At 39.0% G+C, this 24,394-nt stretch overlaps 1 protein-coding gene across 5 annotated transcripts in view; it reads left to right on the top strand.

Moving 5' to 3' along the window:
• Window positions 1-24,394, top strand: part of THRB (thyroid hormone receptor beta) — a 175,326-nt gene that overhangs the window by 28,711 nt on the left and 122,221 nt on the right. For 2 of the 5 annotated variants that reach the window (XM_074861062.1, XM_074861053.1), the window contains exon 2: window positions 16,331-16,360. The exons of 1 other annotated variant lie outside the window; for it this stretch is intronic. The gene's annotated coding sequence lies outside the window, so the exon portion shown is untranslated. Of the gene's footprint in view, window positions 1-9,983; window positions 10,003-16,330; window positions 16,361-18,536; window positions 18,603-24,394 lie in introns of those variants that run through there. 2 more of the 5 variants (XM_074861069.1, XM_074861091.1) reach the window with 2 other exon arrangements.

Below are 24,394 nucleotides of genomic sequence, written 5' to 3' on the forward strand. Positions count from 1 at the left end.
GAATGATGTTGTGAACGGACATTGCCAATATGTAGCATTTCAATGGTCTGCATTGTTTGTAAGGATACTGGCAATCAGGCAGGAAAGCAGTACTGCAAATCTAACACTGTAGTTATAACATGCAGGTAAACTGCTCATTTCTACTATGTGTTATCAGGCAGCTTGCTAGCACTTTGAGAATTTACTGATAGGGAATTCATCTCCAGATGATCAGTGAAGGTGGTGAAGTACTCTCCCCTTCATTATTGCTACTTCCATATGCATCTTACTTCTAATGCTACCTTATACGTTTCTAAGTTAACTGTTAGGCTTCAGAAGTTCCTCTGGGATGTATGATAGCAGAATTGAGATTGTGAAAAATAAGCTTGTATCATGTCCATTGAATGACCCATCAAGAATGAGAACTACCATGGAGTGTTTGTGTCATCCAAATAAAAATACCTCTTCCATTTGTTCCTGCATATATTTAAGACGGCATTTACCTGTTTGTATGTCTGTAAATGGTGCTTTACAGTCATATGAAAAGAGGTACAGTCTTACCCAGGTCCTCTAACATATTTCTATCGAATTATGGCTATTTTCTATAGCTTTTCTGGCTTTTAACACTTTATTAGGAAAAATGCACGTAAGTGATTCAATTTCCAGTGCTGTCTGTTTACCCATGTTAGAAATTATTCTTTAACTCTGTGTGTTTGCTTTTTTAAGGATATCATGACTCATTATTTACTTACGGGTAATCATCTTTAGTAAACAGTGCATCTTGTGAGAGCTAATACAGAGCTTCATGTGTATCAGTTAGGGAGAGACTTTTTAGTTCAGAAGTTCCTGCCAGCTGTCATCCCCACAGCTAATATCACCCCATAATATGAAGCTAGTTACAAAATACCAAAAATAAGGTTTGTGTTTAGAGAAACAGGAAAGCTTGCAAATTCAATAACATGTATGACTTCAGGGCTGCAGCAAAATATACTCAGGCATATAATACTACAGATTTTTATTTTGTGTCTGATATCTCATTGCTATGTTTGGTTGGTATTTTATACTTTTCAATTAATGAAAGCAAAAAAACGGCATAAAATAAAATAACTTAATCCTGTCCAATCCTGTTTGTTTTGTCTCTATTACCAGCTACTTTCCTTAAAATTATACCCTGGGTTTAGATTTTTTTAATCATTGCCTGGCTGACTAAGTGATGACTCTCTCATCTCCTATTTATAAAAAAAGTGAAAAGATTTAGTTCATGAATTTTTCATATAGACTACAGACATACTGTTTGGGGCCAAATGCTGTCCTCGGTTACAAGTCAGTGTTGCTGGTTAGCTGTCTGAGTCAATGGCAGCATTGTGAATGTATTTCAGCGTAGTACTGAGACTTAAATGTTTTGTTTCTATTGTGCATATGGGGGTAAGAATTCAGCAGATGATAGATAAACTGATTATAAAAATAGATAGGAAATAGAGGTTCATTTTCCAGTCCAACATGCTGCTGCCAGTACTGAAGCAAGAGTAAAACCATTACTCACTGCCCTGCGGGTGCTGCACCCTGCAATGAATGAGTACCATATTTTAAAATATCTAGTAACATCATGAAAAACTGAAGTCAAAGCAGAAGTTCAAATCTTAATTAGTGAAACTGCCTTTCCTCCTTTGGTGCTGCCGGCCAGAAAAATCTGGTTATATTTTAAATTTTCTGAGACGGACTTTGCCTTTTCACTTCTTAGGATCGGTCTGTGAAACCAAGAGCACGGAAAGGTGTAGTATGGGAGGCAGCTTTATGTGCCTTCACTGCCTGTTTTCAGGTGCCCTCCAAAGTTTTACTTTCAGGGCAGCCCTTACCCCTGTATTCTTTCAGCCTCCAAGATTTTCTGTACTTTGAAGTTAAAAACCAAGTTAACCTTTGACCAAGAATTTCAAAATCACCTGATGGAAAGCCCTTCCCTTTCTGCTGTGTGATAAATTAAAAACTCTCCTCTGCTTATAGGACTTAAAACGCCTCTGTAGAAAAGACCCGAGGCTTTATTAATTCTGAATTGCAGTTTTTCTGGATAATTCTTTTTAGGAGGAGGCATCCTTGTTAGGTGTTTGAAGCTCTTCCTTGCTTTTTGACCTGGAGAATAGAAAATTGAGCAAAAATAATTAGAGGGAAAACTGTTAGTAATGTTACTGTGATGTGAGGATGTTACCCACAGCTGGGGTCTGCCAGGTAAATACAAGATTGCTCTCAGCCTTACTAGATTGAGACCTGTCTGAAGTAAAAGAAGACAGCAAACCCAAAGAAAACTAAATGGAAATACAGCCCCCCTGTAGTTTTTGTGCTGTAATGAGGAAAAAATTCCCTTTGCGCTGAGACAGCTTAAGGTTGTTTTTTTCCCTGAAAAAGGACAGAGCATTGGCTGTTGCTGGTTTTGCAGTCCTCTCCAGCTGGCGGGCACAGGCAGTCTTCTCAGTCCCTGTACACAGTCTCAGTGGGAGATGGAGAGCATTGTCTGGTATAGCGGTAGATGGTATATTTTATATTTGAAATTCTGATTACTGCTCCCTGCATGAGCATCATGAGTTTTCTGAGTGAGTTTGTTAGCGGTTTCATGGATTTCTGTCCTCCTTGTGTGATGCTTTCCCAAACTGTCTTGCAGTCCCGGGGTTGGGAAGCTCACAGGCACACGCGTGTGCTCTGCTCTGTCTATGGGAGAGTTTTGTGTCAGGGGAGAGCTGGGCATCGGCACCGCCTAGGTATGGCACCGCGGGGTGCTGGCTGAGCGAGCACGGCTGTCGTACACCCGCCCCAGTGCTCCTGCAGAAGGCTTCTCGCGGAGGTAGCTTTCCGTCAGGCGCACACGGCCACATCAGCGGCATGGGTCAGCAAATGTGCAGTTCTTCTTCGAGAGCTAAATTTCCCGGCTGCTTCATGGTCTGCAGAGCTGGTCGAGCGGTCAGTGTCTCTCTTGCACCCATAGGTAGCCCGGCAAGCTCTGCAGCGCCGTTGGTGCTTCTATGCTGTATGCTGATGCCTCAGATTGGGAAAGTCAGATATTCCTGCCCATGATCCAGCTCTGAAAGCATCAGAGTAGGACAGTTTTAGTACCCTTTCAGGAGGTGATATGTACCTGGAAGGGACATTCTGTCTAACGCAGGCAGTGTTGTTTATTGTGGGATACTCGGTGTGGGAAGGCAGGCGTGACATGAGCTATCTGTTACTATCAGGATAGTACAAGATAGAAATTTAAGAGAAATCATAAACATGTTTGGCATATATACACAATAAAGTGTCTCCTGTAAGACTTATTCTTCCAGTGTTGCCTAATCAATTTGGTACATTGTTTTTGAAGGTTTGATTTCTTTTATGCCTTGGATCTCCTTCTGGTACTCAGATGTCTGGCTGATGAGGTCTTTTGATGCTATGTGCTGTATTTATAGCCCTTATGAACTTGTCTTGCAAAATCACTAGATTTTAATCACTCACTTCTTTGAGTACTGAATCCTAAATATGCAGACTTGCTGGCACTTAGAGTGCTTTATTTGTCTATCAGAATATATTAAAAACAAGTCAGTCTGTCGGAACTGCGTATCTCGAAAGGGTTAGGATTAAGATATCAGTTTACCCAGTGGCAGCACTGAGCTGGATAACAGTAGATAGATGGACAGAAAGATTGGGAAAGAATTAACTATTAATTTAAGTATCTGGGAGTTATAAACTGATATTTTACCAAAGCAGGTCTGTCATTATCTGTTTTGCTCTTTCTGTGAGCAGTTCCTGATATGTTTAAGTCTGCTGCTGAATGCCATTTTGAAAATCTTTTCGAGGCTAATTGCTGCCGCAAAGGTAGATATTCTCACGTTCTGTATGGCGCCTGGGTTATAAAAATGATGATGTCTCTAACTGCCCGTTTCATTCCTTTTTCACTTTCTTTCTGATATTTAGAAAAAGAGGTGTTAGGGAGTGAAACTGGTAAAATGGATTGACCATCCTTGATTTTTGAAATCCCAGCTTTTATTTGTGGAATTTCCTGGATTTTTATTTACCTTTTAAATTATTTTCTGTGGAGAGTTCTCAGAGAGGTTGTTAGACATTGAGTATGAGCCATGCTAACTAAACAAATAACAGTTCCTATTGAAGCCTGAATTGATGTCTGTGTGGCAACATAAACACAGAACAGAAGAAAATAGCAGTTTCAGAAGGAATCTAAAGAATCTGATAAGGCCCCCTTCTTTTGCTACTAAAGTATCTTAAAAATGGAGAGAAAGCTGATAAGGCACTGTGTTGAAGATAGGCAATATAATGTATAAAAGCAAAAGTTTAGCTTTCAGCTTACATAATAGACAGGGGAAAATGCCACTGCAGATTATACTAGTTGCACTAAATTCTTGTCTATTAAAAGCAGTTGAGTATGTTTCCTGCTGTGCTGGCATATAGAGCTGCTGTCTTCTGTGCTGTAGCATTAAAACAACACAATTTCAGCTGTGTTGATTTTTTTTTCCCCCCAAAAGTGTATGTCTGTCAGTCATTCTACAGAACTTGTTGGGAATTATGAATATAAAAGTTGTGCAACAAGGAAGTGGGCTGCTGTCCCACCCATCTCTGCTTTTCAGTGTCTTTTCACAGAAGCAATCATACATAAACTCAGGGCAAAGCAGAATTTAAGAGTTTTGAAATGTCAATTCTTCAAGCCTTCTGTGGGCAAACTGCTACTTATGATAGTTTTGCTGGGTAAATTTTTGGGGATTTTGGCCCTTAGCATTTATATTCAGTGGTACAAATATGATGTTTGGTTTAAACTCCAAGAGGCACTGTGCTTGAAATGGGCTGATGTAGCATATGTACCACCATGTCAAAAAAGTAGACAAGCTTTTGTTACTGCTATTTTGATTTTTCTTCTAAAATACAAGCAGAAATTTTTTAATTTGTGGGAGATCTAAAATTTTCTTTTTCATCCATTTAAGAAGGAGGCTTATTCTTGTGTGGTGGTTTTTTTTTTTTAACTTGTCAGTTGAAAATCTTTGCTGTGGTGTTTTGTTTTGTTTTAGGAAAGAAACCAACGAAAGGGGGCTTTTCATTTTCTCCAAATTATGATGCTACTCTGATAATAGTTAAGGAATTTATTTTTTGCTGGTTTTTGATACTAGATACAGGATCTTAAATTTTCAAAAGTGCCACATGATTTGGCCTAAGGCCATTTTAGAGTGCATAACCTAAAACATCTGAAAGATGGTATTCAGTTCTTACTGGAAACTAGGTTCCATTAAAGACATTTCAGTCTGTCAGCAAAATGTCCAGGCATCCAGAATAACCACTCGTATGTGCAAATACAGGTTATTAGATTACCTTTCAGGCAGTGATTGAAAGCTTTTCACAATTTGAAAAAGTTAGAAGATTAAAAGCAAACAAATTTTTACATCTGTCTATAATTACATAATACAATGTGATGTGATGATATTATAATTTATGTAATTTGTTATAAAACAATTGCATTATTGCCTGTATTCTTGCAAAGGGAAGACAAGCAGGAATAACTGATGGCTAGACAGTGTATTAGATTTTGCTAATTTGTATGCTACAGTCAGGCAGATGGTGTAGTTGCATAGCTATAAACTATTATGATCTTGGTTCCTAAACTCTAGATAATTCTAGCTGGATAATAGGATCCCCTGTAATTTTCTCTTTACAGTCCTTACAACACTGACTAATTTAGTGGTTATTTCTCCTTTTTTGCTTTTAGTTGGTGATGGAGTTGCTACAAACAGGTGGTTAGTCAACAGCAGACATCAGTTTGTCAGTCTGTGATTCCTCGGGGCTGTAGCTGGGGGAGGCAGCAGGAAAGAAGTTGCTGAGTGGCCCGACATAAAAGAAATATGTAAATCTTACAGAGCAAAATGTAAAATCTAGCAAGGGTTCTCAAAACAGCAGCACCAAAATCAAAAGTGCCATTGAATGACAATTTATATGTCGTTAGGAAAAAGCAGAGTGCTGTGTTTATTCCTGCCAAGGAGACATTTTTGAGATTTTTGTCCACAGTAAATACCTGTGACAATAATCAGTATGGTGTCACCAAAATACATCTAGGAAGACAGTCCCTAAGCATAAGCTTGTTGGTGTGTTTCATTCCCAAACTCTGTCCCTTTCTTTTCACTGCTAAAACAATGGGGAAAATAATTTGAACATCATAAATAAAAAGGTCTGATTTCAAATAGATGAGACTATCACAGTCATCTTTTGTGTTCACAGCATCACTTTCAGCATAGCATAAAATGAGAAATTAAAAAATTATTTAGGAGTTCACCATGGATGCATTCTTTGGGACAGGTTTACAGTTCGTTATTGTTTTGAGCGAAGAAACCAGGTAAAAAATGCAAGGAAATGTAAAATGGTTCCATGAAACAGGCAGATGTTCATTAAAATAACCTGATAATAACTGTCAGTATTCAGTTGAAGACATGTTCATAGTTAATAATTTTGATTCTTCGTCAGTGAGGAAACCACAAAATACTCTGTCCAAGTTGTTAAAGATGCCATCCAAAATGCCGTCCAAGATTTTGATTAAAACAGAGTATGCCTTTTGCACAATAAGATGTTATGGCTGGATCTAATTAACGATGAACAATTGGAACCATGGGAGAATAAAATAATGATTCAGATAAGTTATAGAGCTTTTCCATTACATAGTCCATATGCCCAATCCCAAATACAAAAGTCACAGATTGATCCTGAAATTAAAAAATCAATGTTGAAATACTATATGGAGCAAAAGCTCTTCTGGTTTGTATAATGAAAAATGCAGATTTCTGCTCCATCGTGGCTTAGCTGCAATATTCAGTTGCTTTGTCATACTGTACTTCTGATGCATTTGCAGAAGAGAGTTCCTTCCTTATAAGCAGGAAGCAAAACAAGTATGAAAGACTTTTCTGAACAAATTAGAGAACAGAGGAAGTAGGATATTTTGTGTCTAATATTGTCTATGGACATGGAAACACACATTGCAGTGATCGGGCTGGAAGACTGTGAAGCTCTGCCTCTCCCCCATATTCTCTCCGGGTTGCTTCTCTGCCCCTCTCCTCTACCAGCGGGCTTTAAGCATCTCCTTTCATCACCAGCTCTACGCTGACGTGGAAGTGTAGTGGAGGTGATGCTAGCCGTTCCTCCCTCCTGTCAAATCAGGACCACTCAGCCCCCTTGCGCCATGGGTGTGCTGCACGTGCCTCTTACCACTTCTGTTTCTGCCTGCACATTCCTGTCCCACTGCCTTCCTGCAGCCCTGTCTGGTTCAGGGATCCGTGCCAGAAGTCAAAACATTATAATTAATATATTAAAAAAAAGGTTCTACATGGGAGACATACTACTCGTGGTATTGACGTCTGTTGCACTGGATGTGGGTTTCTCTTGAAGATCTAATTAATTGTAGTGCCTGTCTCCATCAAAGCAATTAATAATAAACTGGTGGATTTTTTGTCATATATAGCACTAAGCAACTGTTTCAGTGTGTTGAAGGGTAATCTTAAAAATTCAGTACCTAACTCTGCATGTTACTGCCATCAATAATGAATTATTTACAAAATTTAAACTATGATAATGAATAAAGGATCTTATAGAAGAGGTTTGGGAAAGTAATTCCAGTTTTATTTACTATAGTTTCTTGAATAAGTCAGATTCTCCCATTTTAGTTTAACAATAAGCCAGTAGGATCAAAAGGATCTCAGGGTAACTTCATACAACATGTTTTGACTTTATGATTCCCAGCTCAGTGTTTTACTGTGAGGAGATGTAGAAATCTTCCTGACTTAACAAGAACAGAAATTGTGGTAGCCATTGATAACTGAACAAAGAATGTGTACCATACTGTATAATAACTTCTCAGCTATGTTCTGCTCATGGAATATATTGAAGTGAAACCTAACATCCTCTTTAATTCAGACAGTGCGATGCTTGAAATCATCTTTGCTTTTGCGTTTCTCTAGTCTTGAGACAAGATGGCTGGCAGTTTGCTTCAGAGCATCCTCAGACACAGCTGTAACTGATACGGGTCCCCTGGGGAATGCCATGCAGCCAGCCACAGGTCTCTGGTGTTCAGAGAGCACCTGTCCTCAGGAGGCTGTTGGTGAAACAGGAGATCCAGAATACTGGCTGCATCCACCATGGGTCAGGGCATCCCACTCCTGTGTGTCCAGGTGCCTTTCTTGACCAGATGGTCTTCATCCTTGGTGGTGCATTACTCAACTGATGCATTGTCGTTCATGTGCTGGTGGCCTGATCTGTAGCTGGAGTGGGCTCATCAGTCAGTTGTTCTGCTCATGCTCATCGTGCAACCGTGCGGCTGCTCAGCGTGGGCTGGTAGGGACTGCAGGCACCACCTTTTGGTCTCTACTCCCATTTCGCTGCCAAGATTTGCAGCTGACATGGTTTGGCTGGTTGATGGAATACATCATCAACCTTTAGTGTGGTTTATTGCTTTGGGCTCAAAGTTTGCTCATTTATCATCATTTGCTAATTGCAAACCAGGTATATGCTACCAACTTCAGCCTATGTAGGACAGCTTGGCAGAGACTGCAGGCATCCTTTAGGGATGACATGCATTTAAAATCCCTTTCATGGTAATGTTATAAAAGTGTAAGTGGTGACAATGCTCAGAGAATTTCTTGAAAAAATTGTTTTCCATATAGCATTTCTTTTAATATATCCTTGTGCATAAACCCTCTCAGTATAATTAGAGCTTTGTAAATCCCCACTATTTGTTCTCTGTTTATAACAAAGGATTTGTCTCTTGAGTTACAACTGCAAATACCTCATAAACCCATCAGCTGAGTATTGTCTGTAATGTACTGGGGTGGGGGGGAAAACAAGCAAATACCACTGTCTTTCTAAAAATACAGAAATGTAAATGAAGCCTGTTTTATGGGGCATCCAAAATGGAGGAAATGCCACTTTCCCCTTTCCTGCTAGCTGTGCATTCAGAAGTTCTCAATGTGCATGATTGCAGTTTTGAATTTGAGTATTTTGATAGATTTTTTTTTCTGATCTCCCTTGGTAGAAATAAACATAAAAGGCAATTGCAACAGATTGGCTTTGATACATTACTACATAGTTACTAAACAAATGTCTAAATCTGTCAGTTTTTCTCTTAATGGGAGTTTAGCCCAGTTCCACCTTTCAGAAAAACCTGGAGCATGCTTGACCTTAGATCCAGAAAATAAAGCAAATACCATTTCTTAAGGCTTTTATCCTGTTAGCTTAGCCAGAAAATCTTGATTCAACAATATTTTGAATTCAGTCATAGTTGGTTATTGCTAGCAAATGATGTCATTGTCACTAGCAGTGTTTACCACCACCTCTCCACAAATGATGAATATGAGTTAGGCAGCTGTAGACACTACTTAAACGTAGCTGTGCTGCAGTGAAGATGGGTATTTGCTGTATATACTGGACATAGCGAGGCATTTTCCAAAGTCCTTCTTGGAAACAGCCGTTTCTTTTTCATTGTCTGTTTCTTATAGAGGCAACCAAACCTGCCATTTGAAAAACACTTCCTAGCAGAATTGTTGGTATGATGATTATACAGTGTTGTTGTACAATACTACTTAAAATCTTTACCATAAAAAAGAAGAAATTACTCTTCTCTCTAAGCTTGCTTTCACTGACTTTCAAATGGCAGATTTCCATTTTATTTATTCTTAGGGTATTTTTCATAGCTTTCAAAATGTATGCAGAGCTTAAGGACTTACTCCTCCCTCAAATCATGCAGTCTGTGCCACAGTTCTGAACTGCATTGGGACAATTTAGTGGACATGTGCTATACGTGGGACTTAAATGAGGGTAGGTGCCGTACAGGTAGAACAAAACAGAAGAAAGAAATGTAACCAAAAAAAGATCTTAAAATCAAAGCAGTTAACGTACTACAGACTAGTTCACTGTATTTTTTTTCCCCATTAGATGCATGTATTAAAGCTCTGCTTTCATAGAACTTTTTTGCTTTTATTTTAGATGGAATTACCATGAGAGCTGCATTCCAGTGTGCAGGTATGATGGTCGTTTTCCACCATCCCAAGCAGAACATGGCACCACCAACTTAGTTATAATAAAAAGCTGGGGAGAAAAATATGTGTTCTGGACGTATCATGAGTTGGAGGCAGCCAGGCTTTAAGCTCTAGGATGTGTTGGGTTGGGACTGGCACCCTGGAAAAGATAACATAGCAAAGTCTATTGTGTTTTATTCCAGGACTCAATAACGTACAGCAATATTTACTGTATGTTCGTCCTTGAAGATACTAGCCTTTTTAATTGTGCCATTACATAGAAGACAAACTAGGGACAATTAAGACAACCATAATCGTTCTCATGTCAATGGGGTGATTATAAGCAGAAAAATGCATGCTTCCTCATACAGGGTTTGAAGGTCCAAGTCTTATCTCTGATGTAGTTTATGCTTACTCAGACATATGGATAATGATTAAAATCAGGCATCTGGCGTAAAGCAGTCTTAATCTAAGGATGAAGTGTCTCACCTTGTTTTGACTGTCTCAGCTTGTCTGCTCTCTGGGTTCCTCTTCAGTAAGCTGGAGTAGGAGAGGAGAAAATTCCAGGGTGCTATTTGCACCACCAGTCTCAGAAGTGGTGATTTCCACCAATAACTGTAGTATATGGTTAAACACATGTGGGATGAATACCCCCTGAGTCCCCATAACTTTCCTTTTCACCACCTTCATATGTTGCATTTAAAGTTTGAAGGTTCCCGTCCAATTTCACTATTGTTTATTTTTTTGTGAAGTTTTGGGTGATACTCAGAAAGTGATGAACATTGATAGTTGAAAACTATGTGCGAAGGCTTGTTTTCAACATCCTGATGCCTTTCATAATTGGGTTTTTGATCCTAGGCAAGGTTTTCAAGCCTAAGGTGAATGGAAAGTTTCTCATTGACTAAAATGTACATTGCTGTGGTTTTGGTGGCACTGGGCTGGGCCATACAGAGATGACATCCTTAAATACCTTTCAGAGGGAGAAAATATTTGGGTTTAGGGCATGTGATTTATATTATGCACAGAGAGAATAGCTGCCCTTTTCTGAGACCTGCTTAGTTCTGAATTCTGTGAATACCTACATTACAATAATACATTAGCTTTTCCTTTTAATGTCACAAATAATACATTTTTTAAAAAGAGTAGAGAAATAAGTTTGAGGATTTGAAACAATTGTTTTTGGTACAGTTTTTATTTTAGAAGTCAGTTAATTTATCTGTCCTTTTTTAAGTGAAGGAAAATTGTGACATTAAGATTTATAATGTAAATAAATTGTACTGTAATAGAACTTGAAGGTCTACTAGCCAAAGTGTATTTTAATCTTGTTAATTCTTTATTAAAACAGAGAATTGTAATGGCAATGCTGGCGAAACAGGTCTATATTATGGTCTGTGAACTCACCATTTACTGGAGAGGATAATAGCTTCCAGATAGCATATTTGTAGCATTTTCAGTAAAGCAGCTGTGAGTTTTTAGCTCTTTAGGATGGTCTCAACAAACATAGAACAGTAGCAATGGTGATTTTTGTTTCCTCATTATTCTACCTCTGAACAGTTGGGTCAAGCTACCTGGCTGAAATTTAAGACTTCTTAGGCCCAGGAGGAGGACTAGCTTCCAAAAAATCATTGAAGATTTCTATGACAGCCAGTCATCAAGAGCAATAATAAATGGTGAGTGAAGAAAGAATAATGTGCCTGCACATTCAGCACTTCCCTGGGGAGAAGGACAGACGTGAGATGGTGGCTCTGTGGCTGGTCATGACGGTGGGGCAGCAGAGCATGGACCACATATTCCTCTTGCAGTTGGCAGTTATGTGTATGCATGTATAGCTGTGGGTGGGGTTAAATGCAGTTTTTTGGCAACGATGGTTAATTTTTAATCTGTACATATGCTTTATGTGGGACTATTTTATGTGTTTTCTGCCTTCCAGCTATGATCTTGTCTTTGCTGTCCAATCTTCTAGCCTTTTATCCTGAAGAGAGCATATACCCACATGGTAATTATAATTAACATTGTACTGGTAGTAAACATTCTCAGGATGCATCTGTAGGTCCCAGAGTTTAGATTGTGCACACAGGCCTATCTACTGCCTCGCCGCACTGGCAGAGACTGACTCTCCGTAAGGAAGCACCAAACAATCCAAGGCACACTGTGTAGAGTTTCAGAAATGGAAATGCCTCTCACAGATTAGACTTTGGCATGCCGCAGTCATGGCTTTTCACTCTACATAGTGCATGGCACAACTTGCTAACTACTGCAAGTGCTGAAACTGTGAAATCAAATGGCCTTGAGTCAAGACTTGTGGGGCAGGAAGAATTAAATTATGTTTCTATGCCAGCAGAGTTCCTTGCATCTCGAGGAAGAACTTTGCTGAGGGAGGTCAGTGAGATTTTCCCTGCTGTCGTGGGTTTTTTTTTCCTTAAGTTTGTGTTTTTATTTGTTTTAGGTTTTTTTTCACTGACGTTCCTTTTAATTCTTACTGGGAGCTGCTAAACAGCAGAACCGAAAGCCAAAGTTACTGAAGCAGCTTCAGGAATAAATCTATCTCCTAGTCAGGATTCTTGGTCCCCCACCCCTTTCTTTCTACTTCCTTGGCTCTGATGGAATGAGAACTGGGTGGCTTTTCCAGGCCTGGTTGGCTTTCTGCGATCTTTTGTGAAAAAGGAAATTGTAGTTGGTTTGCTCAGTCAGTCTCCTTGTGGACCTCTGAACATCAGAAGTAAACTGAAACAAATTCTGGGGTGATGGTGAATCTGTCTAGAAGACTGAATAGATTTGCATCTTTCAATACCTTCAAATAATTTTCCCCCTAGTTGTTTCTTTCTAAATAAACACGTCTGTGATGGATTTCAGGAGCCTAAAAGTAATTTTTAATAGGATGAATGGGATTTTGTTGGGTAATAATCTATGTATAATAAGAAAAGTAGTACCCTCATCCCTAAGATGGTATCTGTTCAAAGACATAGGCAGAATATGTAATTTGTTCTAAATTTTGTGAAGTGCACCCGGATGCCTTTTCTCCTACTGTGTACTGGATAAGTGCTGAATCATTTGGAAATCACTTGTTTTAGCTACTTGGGTGTATTCATTATAGGGATCAAACCCATGTTTTGGTTAATGGCAAGATATATTGCTGTATCTTTAGCTTTGCAATTTCTGCTAAGCAGCATGCGACAGAAAAAATAAAATAATAATGACTGAAACAAAAAGGAACCCTTTTATGTGTACAACTCCATGCAGTCAATTTTCTAAGTCTGGTAAAGGAGGAAATTTTCACTTACATCTATTCTGTTGTCTAATCAGTTTGTCAGTATTAGTTTTCTGTGGTTCGACTGGAGTCGATGGTGAGTCTTCTTTAAGAAAACTTAGGAACAGCATCAGTAGCAAAGTACATTGTTAAAGCAATCCCTGTCAGTAGGCTTTTTAGTGTTTTAGTATTTACAAAACTGATTCATAAGGAGTTGTTCTGAAAAAGGTGGAGCTTGCAAAAAGATTTATGATTGGTTTTGTATCTGAATTGAAAGGATAATGGTAACTACCTTGTTGAAATTATGGAGCCTTTTGTCACTGAGTGTGGACAGTTGTCTGCTTAGTTTAACTTAATTGTATTGATGTGCTTTTGAGACAGTCTGCTAGAATCCCTCCAGAGTGCATCCAAAGTTAACACATCTGATGACTGGCAACAAGTACAGTTTTTACTGCAAAGAGGCATATGTTTAGAAAAATGACACATCTGAATATTGCCATGAAAATGTCTTCTATTTTTTTTGGTAGAGATCTTCTCTTCCATTTAAGCAAGGAGGTCATTAAGCATGAAAACAGAGCCTCACTTACCCAGTGTGTTTTTGGGCACACTGTGGTGGAGGTTATCTCCACTTGGATAGAAGCCAGATGATCTGAAGATAGAGAAGCTTCCTGCTACCTAATGGAGAACAATAATGGGCCCTTCTTTCTCTAGAACATGGTCCTCTTGGACCTCTTGGTGTCTACTGACACCACCAAGCTAGGCAGGCAGCAGAGCCTATGAGAATGTATGATGGGAGGTGCTCATGGCCATCATTATAGCTTGTCCTGTTATCAACAGCTAGATCAGATAAGGGAAACTTATGCAAACTGTTTCTTTAAGCATGCTAGAATTTTTTTTTCTGGGAGTCATAAACCCTGCCAAAGTCAGCTTTCATTCTTCTTTTAAAAGTATGTAGGATGAGTTAAATATGCTTCAAAGCAGCCTGTGCTGTGAGTGTTTCTAACATAGAAATACTTCACTTCAAAAGCTGTGGATCTTGTCACAAGTCCAGGATGACTTTTAGTCTTCTTCAGACTTGCCTCTGTACCTGCTTTGTGGTTAAAAGAGGCTATCCTGTAAGATATTCCTTTCCCTTCCCACAAAGAACCATTCTGGTCCCATAAACTTTGTGCTGTGGACCGCTGTAGTATTGGGACAGGTGAGTAATAAAGAATCAGAGACATAATATGTCCTCAGTTGCACTCTGACTAGCTTCAATGGGTGTTTTGCATGAGAAAAGTAAGAAGGATTTGGCTCGTGTTGTAATAAATCCCACTCAATCCTACTGAAACCCTGCCTAGCATCCAGTGATACAATGCCTGCTAGTTCTGTCCCTTGATTCCTGCATACAAAACCTTTCTTAAGATACCTCTTGTGGGTGACCCACACTTAAAGCCAGACAGGTAAAGTGAAGGAATCTGGTGCTGAAGCATGTTTTAATAGCTGATAATCAGAAAGAGCTGTAGAAAATTAAACCTATGAGGTTTTTATATATTTTACCAAATAATGCAATGATGCTGTAGTTTTTCCTCTTCCTTTAAAGGTATATATGCGCAGATACTCTGCTGTGGGAAATCCAGGCATTGCAAATGTCAGCTCTGATGAGCTGATTGATAATAATGAGAACTCATGATTTTTCTCACAACGGATGGTTAATCTAATGAATTTCTGCACTTCAGGAATGTATCTTTTTAAGTTTACCTGTTCCATTTCTGAGATAGGCTTTTTTTATAGGTCTCTTATAAAATACCATGTGAACATACTCTAAATTAAAGCAAGAGGAACTTCCACTATTCACTTAGGCTTTGCTTCCCTTAGATTGACAAATGTGCAGGCATTGCTAGAAGACTCTGTTATTAACCCCTCTGTCCCCCAAAACACAGTATTTTCATCGTATAGCAGAGAATTCATCTTGTCAGCCATTGCACTGATCACATGCTTTGAGGACAAGCTTTGAATTTGTCCTTGGCAAAGATGAACCTCTCCTTGTTTCCCTTCATCTGTAAATTTCTAACCATACTGACTGATGGCTAATGAAGTGTACAGAAAGTGCTAGAGGTTGAGGTGCTTTGCCTGTGACTCAGCATGATTTTCTCTGCTTTTCAGCAAATACCACTAATAATTGTCAGATTTTGTTAGACTTGGCTTTTTGTTTTCTATTTCATGCTGTGTATTGTGCTAATTTAGAAAATGAAATAAGATAAAGCGTGATTCTGTTCTTGCATATATTAGTGGCAAAAAAATCGCATTTACTTCAGAGTTACCAGAATCCAATTCCCAGTTATAATGCTGATGCGTGCAAATAGTTCTCCTCAGTTGTAAAGGACTGACAAAAGTCACAAAGAAACGAAAGGCTAATTAATATTTTTGCAGGCCTCAAAATTCGTTGATTGTTCTGAGTCATGACGGAACTTTTTCAGAATAGTCGTAAAGCTTTTTTGTATTTTGTGATGTACATCAGTAAGCTATTGGCAAATGTGCCATTTAAAATGGCTTAGTTAAAGCAGATCTTTAATGAAATAGCTTGATGCTTTCATTCTTCTACAACCACCACTGACCCTACTTGTTTTGGGATTGAGCAGAAAATAGCTGCTTTTAAAAAAAACTTTCCAGACTGGGAAACTCTTTGAACGGGCATACTGCGATGCAATCTATCTTATAATAGAAAATATCAAGTCCAATAAAAATAATATCAATACAAATACCGGTTATAAAACACTGCTTGCAGTGAAAATAGACATATAAAATGTGCGTAATCAGCCTGCAGTTTAGGTGATGAATTGACTGGATCAGTTGTTCATATTGATATTACCAAAGCATTTGAAATGTTTGTTTAGAACAGCTAGTTAAGATAGTAAATAAATAAAGGCCTCCACTCCAGAATGTTGAGAATTATTAACTCTCAAAAGTAATGGAATTTTATTTCAGTTATGTGAAAAGAACCCCATAGTTTCGGTCTTAATTGTAAAATGAAACTAAAGTAATAACTTCAGGAAGTGTGTTTTACCAAATGAATCTTTAATACAGATTTCTTTACTCTTTTCAGTGAAAGAACAGAAAATGAAGCTCTAATAAGGTAAGATTTTTTTATTCCACTTTAGTAAGATATTCAAGTTAATTGGAAGTAATTTTTAACAAATATGCTCAGCATTTCAGAGTGGATCCTAGACATAGTGTGGGTCAGTATGTCAAAGCACAAAAAGGAAAGTAGACAGTATTGCAGAATAAGCATAACAACATTTGACCATTTTTTATTGTTACTAAATCACTATTTGGTCTTTTAATCAAAATAAGATACCTGCATAGATTTGGAAGCTTCTTTTTGCCTGTAAGGAATTTACAGGTAATTGTTTTTCAGCAGACTCTGTAGTTTTCACTACTCAGTCAATTAAAATCCTCACAAGGAGAACATTTTTGCAGTTTGAAAATGAAGTATTAGAGTATATGCTGGCTGATAAAATAAGCTTTGTAGCAAATTTTTGGGTTTTGAGATGTGGTAGTGGGAGTTGAGTTTATGAGTTACATAGTTAAATAAATGTATCTGTAGAGGAGGAGTGAACTCTTCTAGGAGTGAATATTTCCTCCTCTTCTGTATAACATGATTCAGGCTGCATTCTGGAAATGGGTTCTGTATGCATCTGCTAGATAAGCAGAAGGCAGAAGGTATTTCAATACATTACCAAAAGCAAGGGGTGTTAAAAAAGGGGTTTTTATCTTTTTATTTCTTTTATTGCTAGTGAGGGTGCTGACATTCACATGCTGTGTTATCTGGAAGCAGCTATGTCAGATAACATAACCAGGTGTATGATGGCAAGTTGTTCTGACAGGCAGCTGCAGTATGAACCTGTGCAGAGCATTACAGAAATATATAATTACTTTTCAGTCACAGGTAATAGTTTCATTTTTAATAGCCATTCACAGGATACTGAGAAAGGGAAGTGGTGTTAGTTACTGTTTTCCTTTCCTCCCATATTTGCCTGTTTGGGTTTTTATCAGTGATTACAGTAAAAGGTTGCAGAGTTGTTAGCTGGATTTTGTGCACCTCTTTCAAGTCAAACACCTTCCAAATGGAAGTGTGATTAAAAGGAATGTTTTTTAAACTGGCTGACATCTTAAACCAGTAAAAGTTGATACATCTACATAAACTGTGTTCTTGATTTGCAGAGGGGCATACTTGGAATAGGGAAGAGGGAGGCTAAAAAAAAAATCAGTTAAGCTATGCAAAATGTAAACTGTTTGAAACCACAAGTGAGTAGAAATGTGAAATATTAATGGAAAAAACAGAAGTGTTGTGAAAAAGTAATGATGTGTCATATCACATTTTTTTGTTGTGGAAAATTTTAAAGGGATGTTGTAAATAGCAGGCAATCTGGCTTTGCATATTCTTGCTTTGTATTAGTACATGGAGAGTATGTGCATGTATTTGCAGTTACAAAGGTGTGTGCATATATAATATGTCTGAGACAGAAAGATGCTGAAAGCCCTTCTGGAAATAGGGCTAAGGACACTAAGGAACTTTATAATGTGTTGGGAATCACATGGGTAGTACAGGGATTTAGTAAATGCCAGGAGAAATTCTAGTTCTGAGCAGTCTTTGTCCACTGATCTCATCAGCGTCTGTGATCCAGGGAGGACACAAGTCCGCCTTCTTCTCCTTACCAGGATTCAGTCATACAAGAACTGGGCAAACGTTGCAAAAACGAATTAAGCTCGCTCTGTTTGTAGTTGATCAGCTAACACAAGAGAGCTTTATGTGGAGCCTCTGAATGCTACAGGAATATAAAAGTCTAAGTAATATGCCTAAGTAATACAACATGACAGCAGTAGTGGAAATTTACTCATTTGTTTCCCAGAGTCACAACTGGAAGTATTTTTGGGTACATACTGCTCACTCCTGGATTTCTGCCTAGGCAGTGCATGCAGAAGTACTGGGTCATTCTGTTAGCAGGATTTTTATGTGATTTTGACATACAAGTAATAGGAAACCACCTGCCATCAGCCATCTATTTCTTTATAAGTTAACTTTAGTATTTAGTAACTAGCAATCCAGTTTGAGCTAGAATTTATCGGTTAAGTTAAAAATGAAACTCTGCAGATCGCAGTGGTATTTATCCCAAATTTCCAGCTCTTACAAGTGGGTGACTGCTATGAAAGCTGGAAAAGCTTGTTAAAGAAGATGCTCAGTGCCTTCCCCTCACACTTGAATTGACTTTTCTCTTTTATAGTCAAAAGCTATCTATAATACCACCGCAGCTGCTCTGTGTTGGATTCAGGAATCCCTGTTTTGATTTGCCAAGCAGGCAAACTATTTATCTCAGGTAAGAGAATTCTGAGGTGTGATGTGGTTAGTATCTAAAAATATCTGTGTAGGGAGATAGGATAGGGCTCCAACAGACAAAAACACAGCAAGATAAGCGAGAGGAGTTCACGTGTGAAATACGATACCATAGGTGTAATTAACCATTGGAAATGCTTAGAAAGGAATGTGGTAGATCGCTTAGAGTAATTAAATCAAGATTAGATCTCCTTCTGAAATATCTTCTAGTAGAGTTACAAGTTCTTGTGCTTTGTAAAGAAATTGCTGCGTGAGGTGTTACAGCCTGTGCCAGGCAGGAAGTCAGACCAGATTATCGTAAAAGTTCCTTCAGGCCTTTTAAATCCACATCTCCACCAGCAAAGGCTCTTATGTGGTACAGGCAGCCACAGGATTTCCAGAATCAGAGATGGAGCAGGTCACTCTTGTTGCGGTGGTGAAAGGTTGAAAAGTCTTTGAGCCAATCCTTGAAGAGACGTGGTGATGGGTACCCTGCCACTGAGTTTGCAGGTTTTGTGTGCTGCAGTCATACGTACTAGTACTGAGCCAATTTCTGCTCTTGTCTGATCAGTCCATAGACACATCTTTCTGCATAATCTTCTAATATTTTGCCTGATTTACTTAGTAGCTTGCATTTTGTATTGAATTCACTGAAAAGTAATAATTTATCTGTGATGTTTATTGAATCCCTTCTGTGATGTAACTGAAGTCCTGGATGAATTCAGTATTTTCTTCAGTTGTTCAGTGAGCATAATGCCGTCATCTCTAACATAGGATCTTCTCTAGCCAATCTTAATATCCATGTGGGTAGAAAGGGCAGGGTAAATTTTTAGCAGATTATGTAGGATTCCTAGTATTAAATAATCTACTTTCCCCCGAACTGGAAAAGTAATAACTTGTATGTTTGCTCTGGGATCTGCATGGGATACCAAGAGAGAGTGGGGGACACTTGTCCTTCAGTTCTCATCAGCTACAGGGAAGTGCATCTTTGTTTTACTGGGTAAAGGCAGCAGGTCCTTTCCATAGAAAATACATTAAAATGATTGATTATAAAGTAATTTTATCCTAGAAGAAACACAAAACACTATGTTGAACAAGAAGAGCCCTGACTCCTTTTTGTTATTTCGATAAACTCATTAATTTCAACATCCAAAATTAATCAGGAGTTACTATGCAAAATCTTGCAAATGGAAAAATCCATCAACTTGAGCTCAGAATTATGTCATCCTACTGCATTTATGTAGCATAGCTTCTGTTACAGGAATGTTCAGTGTCACTCCACAGTAGTATGACAGGAGCAATAGCCAAGAGTTGTGCTGGCTGTATGTGTGCATAAAAAATTACTCAGGAGTTTTCACATAATTCCAGCTCTGTTGAAAGACCCGTGGAAAAGCTCTTCTTTAAAGCTTTAAGAAACTAGAGCTATCCAGAGTAATTTGAGGGTGAGCCCAGGCATATCGGAGGATCTTGTGTTCCATAACACCTGATACCCGACCTGCCAGCAGGTGATGGGCACTTGGTACCTGGTTTGTCGTTCCTGTACTCTGACCATCCCTACTGCTCTCCCTTCCTGGACTAACATGTACGTATGGTTTACACATGGCAGTCTAAACCTGAATTGGGAAAAATTATTAGACTAAACCAATAGGAAACTAAAGTAGAGAAGAGAAATACCCTTGAGTTTGATAACCCAAAGTAAGCTGGCTGAGATGCATAAGTCTGTGACCCTGCACGTGGAGGCTACGCCTGCTTTCATGGACATCCAAGAAAAAGAGAAAGGTGAGAGAGGGCAAGAGATTGGAAAAGGATAAAAAAAGGTTAATTACCCTTGCTAGTAGGTAAGGGATTTGTGGCTGTGGTGAAGCAGAAAGGAGAGAAGACTGGTTAGTCAGGAGTCAGACGTGTTTGGCTGGTTACTGTGCAGTAACAGTTGTGATTTTTTAGTATGAAGTTTCTTATGCACCATCTCTCTTGAAAGTATATTACATACCTATGGTTTTCACAAATTCCTGATAGCCATAATACTGACTGTGAAGAGTATTTAAAAACAAACTTCAGCATATCTTTTTTTCACATGTTTTTGCTATCACTGAGTCACTCTTAATGGATACTTCAGTTCTGAAAAGGAGTGGAGGAGGCTGTGACACAGAAGAAAATTGCTGTTTCCGTTAGTAAATGTATTTGAGCCATCAGATTGCTGCTGTTTTCTTGTGAAAAGTTTGTGGCTAAGTCATTTAATGTAAAGGAAAACAGTCTTTCATACCACAGAAGAAATGCCTCTACTGGACGGTGGTACACAAGGCTGCAAAATTGATTTTGGTTATCACTGAGAGCTTCCGTGGCATTTCTTTCTGTTCAGGCAGTGCTGTAAAAGCACTCCAGATGACAAAAAGGAGGAGTTGTGTTGAGGTCTGGGGAGTTCCCTTGGCTCATTTCCAATGCACTTCTAGTCCCAAATTTGTTATTTATATTGAGGAACTGCACTTGCTTTAAAGGCTCAGTTTCACAGCATTTAAAAGCTATTGAATCCTGTTTCCTGCACTTTGTTTACTTAATAATCCTTATACAAGAATCGATGATTTTGCCTGGGTAACTTGCTGTTCTCTTCCAAGAAATAAAGGTACTTTTTAAATTATTTTTTAAATTCACATGCTGTGTTGGAGCACAGTTCAGTGTAAAGAAGTACCCTGGTGCTTACACTGTGCTCCCAGTGTCTGCTCAGATGTGAGTTAAGCGTGCTGTGCTCACTGTTACATAACTTTGCAAAAAGTGTTGATTCAGGGAAATTCTGCTGCTGTGAGAGAATAGGAGCATTGGGAATGTTCTCTCCTGCTTAACGGAAATGTGGCTTTTGGTGACTAGTACATTTAAAAAATAGCAGATCGTGTGTATGCGCTCACTGACGGAGTCCAACTTGAACATCACGACAATGTTCAGGGCAGCTGGTGCTGCTGTTTGCTGCAGCCCTGGGAGGATGGATGTGGGTTCGGTAGCAGGCTGGTACAGCACACATGTGGCTGCTACCAGAAGGGATTTGCAGCCAGACAGTGTCTTGTTTTGAGTAACCTTTAGAAGACTGCTTCTGAAAAATTGCCAGGTTGGCCTAACAGATCGGTTCCCATCAGCGGGAGAGGCAGCTGTTCATTTGGCCACATCTCCTTCACTTGGCTGTGTGGGTCATCCCGCTGAACAGAGTGGGCTCCTAAGACCTACCTGTGGAGAAGAGAGGCAGGTAGGACAGTGTGCAGAGTGTCAGAAATTCTGTTCGTCTTTTGGCATTACGGACATAGTCTTGCCTTCTGGATGTGGTGGAGGGGTAGGTTGCTAGTCTAATTTTTCTACCTTTGCCATTTTGCACATAGCCCCTCTGTTTCAGCCCTGAGGGATCCTGTTTACTACTGAATATTTCAGATTACTGTACCCTGCTACTAGCAGTAGCCAAAGCCTCCCCTTGCCAATATATATTACTGTGAAAGTATGGATAAGAAGGTAAATTAAAGGTTGGGAAAGTCAACATTGGCTGAATATCATCAATCTTAGTCTCTCTAAGCACATGTATCTGTTCTCTGCCTTTTTGTCTGAGACTGTAGAAAGCCTGTCTAGAAGCTGCTGCAGATCTAAATGGTGTTAGCTAGATTTGCTTCTAGATCATTCTCATTCAGCAGATCCTCAGAGCAAGCTTTGGTTCTGTTGTTTCAATTTTCTCATCTGTGGCTTTAATCCAGTGCTCTTCCTTTAATCACATAGTATATACACCTGTCCTTTAAGTCCCACAGCTCTCACCCTCTCCAAGTTTACGGTCTCAGCTGTTTGCATTGTTGCACAGGAGACTCTGTGAATGATTTAATTTTGTCAGTTGAGGTAAACAGTAAAGACATACACCACATCACAAAACGTTCTCTAATCACTTCTTTGACAAGTGCAGCTTAATTATTTAGCATAGCTTGTAAAAGTAATGAAGTCCTAGTAACATAAGTCTTAACACTCTCCTATTAATTTTTCCCCAAGAGGTGGGAAAAGACTGCTATAGTTTTATGCACAAACTGAGAGCGTGCAAACTAATGAGATTCGACTGAGGATACGTACAAGGGGCTGGATCCTTTCAGTGCTTCTTAATAGTTTCGTTAATAGGTAGTAAATCCAAGAGCATCCCACAGTTAGACAAGATTCTGCCTGTGTTGGCAAACCAGAAGATGCCGTCTGATGCTTTGCCAAAACAAAACAGAGTTTTCTTGGCCCAGCTGTATTCTTATTGAATGTGTAACTTAGTAGAGGAAAAGCTGTAAGTCACAGACTTGTTGAAGAGGTATCATTCAAAATAATTTTCTGTAGCATGATAGATTTCATGTTGCTACAAAATAAATATTTAATCAGCGCTAATATTTTTGGTTGCCTCAGGCAGCAAGAGATGTAGAAGTTCTAACTTTATACTCAAGTAAGTGCAAATGCAATGTAGCAGGAAGTTCAAAGTAAAATGCATGCATATCCTAGAGTGTTTTTTTTAAATGGGTTTTAGGTGCAGCCAGCCAGGATTGATGTCTAATTTTGTTCCTGACGGAGGAACAGTTTATCTGTAAGTTAAAAAGCCCCACCTCCCAAAAAAGGAAAAGAACCCAAAAAGATAAACTGAACTGCAAGCCAGCATGCCTGTTTGATTGATTTGAGTTGTATGGTGAACTAGATCAGTTAAAATTACATTGAAAAAAAAAAAAAAAAAGAAGAAATATAGCCTCAAATGCCTTACTTTTCAGTTGCAAAGCCGCCTAAACCGTGCCAGCCCAACTCAGTGACTGAAGGGGACGGTCTAGTAACTCTCCAGAGTTGCAGTTACTGGTTAGTTGCTAATTCCATGAGCTTATGTGATATACTGGGCTCTTTATTCAGGGGCTTCACTTGTGTAGTGCAAAAGGATGTTGTGCACAGGGAATCTGTCTTATCTGAGCTGCTCTGCGAAGAGCAGTGGCAGAGTTTGGCCCTTGAAGGGCATAAACTTTCTGTGGGCTCTGGGTACTGCTGAAATCAGAGTGCAGTTGGTTCCTACAAAAGCTGCAGCTCCCGCGATCCTCATCAGACAGGAGGATGGGAGATGAGGATGTAAATTTCTTGCTCCTCCTGTGTTTTCACTTGAGATGATTTTGTTTGCAGAGGGAACAAGGACTAAATGGAGTCCACTGTATTTTTCCTTTACATGTGAACTGCTGACTGGGGCTCCTTCTACTGTTTTCCCTTTCTACTGAAGAGTCAGTAAGAGCTCTTCCCCAGTACCATGTCAGGCAGACCTGTATTTGTAATGGATCAGTCTTGAGACAGTCGTGCTTGCATTTAAGAAAACTTTCAGGACACATCTGCTCATTAATGCCCTCTCTCTTTTGATCTCTTAAAAACTCGTTCCCATCCTTCTAGCCATCAGCATCTTTCATCGTCCTTTCACAAATTAATTTAAAAACCAATCATCCCTTCTTTGATTAAATAATCACAGAAAAAAGAGAGGTAAGGGTAAAATAATGAAATTTCAGGGAGGGAAATTGTACGTTCTGAACTTAGACTTAAAGTGCGTATACACCTCAGAGAAAGGCATCAGGTTTCTATAAAAGTCACCCAGAAACCAAGGAAAAAAGTGCTCTGCCACGTGTGACTCTCACTATGGAAAAGCAGTGCTGAATTTCTGCTGACTGTGAGGATGTTAGGTTAAAACGTGTCATAGTCCTTTAGTTATAATGGATGTGTAGTACTGAGAGAGAATCCTGTTGAGCAGCTATGACAAGTTCTGACATTTCTGACTTCCATTATATTAAG

Source organism: Strix uralensis, chromosome 1 (assembly GCF_047716275.1).
Source record: "Strix uralensis isolate ZFMK-TIS-50842 chromosome 1, bStrUra1, whole genome shotgun sequence".
Lineage (NCBI taxonomy): Eukaryota > Metazoa > Chordata > Aves > Strigiformes > Strigidae > Strix > Strix uralensis.